The sequence below is a fragment of the Penaeus japonicus genome, unplaced genomic scaffold (assembly GCF_977035675.1).
Source record: "Penaeus japonicus unplaced genomic scaffold, GWHDUDI00000001_assembly GWHDUDI00000042, whole genome shotgun sequence".
NCBI lineage: Eukaryota > Metazoa > Arthropoda > Malacostraca > Decapoda > Penaeidae > Penaeus > Penaeus japonicus.
The window spans coordinates 11,967,504-11,970,003 of NW_028234444.1; the positions used below are offsets into that span (position 1 = coordinate 11,967,504).

At 43.6% G+C, this 2,500-nt stretch overlaps 1 protein-coding gene across 50 annotated transcripts in view; it reads right to left on the reverse strand.

The window, feature by feature from the left end:
* The window catches only part of tgo (Aryl hydrocarbon receptor nuclear translocator homolog tgo), a 244,559-nt gene that overhangs the window by 167,127 nt on the left and 74,932 nt on the right, over nt 1-2,500 (reverse strand). The window lies entirely within an intron of this gene.

Consider the following 2,500-nt stretch of genomic DNA (forward strand, 5'->3'; position numbering starts at 1 on the left):
CTGTAACACCGCCAGCGCTAGTTTTTATGCAGCGACGCCATTACTCTCTTATTGAGGAACACCCCGCGCCTCTCGGACCCTCTTGTCACACACACACACACACACACACACACACACACACACACACACACACACACACACACACACACACACACACACACACACACACACACACACACACACACACACACAAACTATCTCTCTCTCTCATATATATATATATATATATATATATATATATATATATATATATATATATATATATATATATATGTATATATATATATATATATATATATATATATATATATATAGATAGAGAGAGAGAGAGAGAGAGAGAGAGAGAGAGAGAGAGAGAGAGAGAGAGAGAGAGAGAGAGAGAGAGAGAGAGAGAGAGAGAGAGAGAGAGAGAGAGAGAGAGAGAGAGAGAGAGAGAGAGAGAAGCAGAGAGAGAAACAGGGAAAAAAATAGGGAGAAACAGAGAGACAAACAGACAGCGACATGAGGGGAAGACAAAAATCCACGCCCAGAAAAAATACCCCCCTCCCCCCGCCACACACACACACACACAAACACAACCCGAAACACAAAACAAGATAAGCCCCCCAAGAAGCCTCCAGATAACCCCCAGCCATAGCCCGACGCCCCGAGGAGGAGCCTCGGACGACGGGAAAACACAAGCGCTGGGACCGGAGATGACGAACACCGTCCGAGATAAGAGAAAAAAAATAAAGACGCGAGGGAGAGAGAATAACGGAAGGGCCCCGGTGATAATGCAATGACTCAGGGAGATAAGAGGGAGAGATAAGGCTTATAATACAGCCTCGACGACAAATTGGGAGATAAAATAAATGAAAAGAAAAAGAGTTCCTTTAGAGATAACAGTCTCGACCGAAACGGATTTATTTTTCAAGAATTCACTGCATTTTTTTCTTAAATGTTACTGCCGATATAAAGAGATCTTCTTAATAAAGACTAAAATAAATAACTGGTCTAATAATCTATGATATCCAGTATTATATAAAAACACTTTAATATGAAAATTATCAAAATATTTGTGGAATCCTACTGCATTTGAAAAAATAACAATACATACACATAAATAAACAAAAGATTAAAAAAAAAAAAAAATCTTATACCTAAACTAACACAATAAACCTTAAACCAAAATCCATAATGATAACAAAATTTACAAACTCAGACCACTTTCTTACACCACACAAAAATACACCGATAGAGGAACCTTTGAGTGACTTCCCGACACTTCTTCGCGGCGCCGACGACCAAATTACGGACGACTTGGCACTGTCGTCGGCGCGAGCGAGAGGGAAACGAAGAACCCGCCTTACGGTAGCACTGGCGGTTCTCGAGGTCAGAGCAACCGCGCGACCCCAAGTCAGATTCATTATTTCGTCTTTCTTATCCTTACTTTTTTCACTTATTATTTGACGGGTTTCTTTCTCCTTTTCTGTCTTTTCTTATATCTCTTTCTCTTTCTCTCTCTCTTTCTCTTTCATTTATTTCCTTTCATTCGATCCCTCCCCTCTCGTACAAATCCATAAATTGGGATCGACTCTCATCGTGTCCACTTTCTTGTCCAGCGGTTCGAGACACATCACAAAACTCCAAATCCTCCACATCACTCACAGGAATGCACGGCCTCCTCGCCTTCACACAAAGAATCCAGCAACACAACAAATAAGTGAAAAATAAAAAAACAATATAAAAATCACGGACACATCAAAGACATCCACGTAAAAGAGTATCACTGAGAGTCCAAGTCGCAATCACAGACACACTAATTTCAACAGCATTTCACAAGTGATTTGCACCGGGCAAGAGTCACGCCGTCATAGATAGAATACACCCGCGTCCAGCTCCCCTCAAAACATAATTCAAAAATTAAAAAACAAACACGCAAGTTCCGCAATGAACACCGAGTTTTTCAAGTTCCCCGCCTCCGCCTCCGTCACCGTCACCGCCTCCGCCTTCTCTCCCGATGGTGGTGTGCGGCGGGCGCGGGTCGCCACTTCGTGTGTGCCACATGAACACATAGTGAACACCCACCCACGCGCACATAAACTGGTCCTCAACACCTGCCCTTGTTACAGGTGTCCTTGCTGCGTCAAGACACCTGCAAGGGCTGGGGAACGAGAGAAAGATAGAGAGTTAGAAATAGATAGATAGATAGATAGATAGAGATACAGATAGAGAGAGGGAGAGGGAGAGGGAGAGGGAGAGGGAGAGGGAGAGGGAGAGGGAGAGGGAGAGGGAGAGAGAGAGAGAGAGAGGGAGAGAGAGAGAGAGAGAGAGAGAGAGAGAGAGAGAGAGAGAGAGAGAGAGAGAGAGAGAGAGAGAGAGAGAGAGAGAGAGAGAGAGAGAGAGAGTTTGTGTGTGTGTGTGTGTGTGTGTGTGTGTGTGTGTGTGTGTGTGTGTGTGTGTGTGTGTGTGTGTGTGTGTGTGTGTGTGTGTGTGTGTGTGTGTGTGTGTGTGTGTGTGT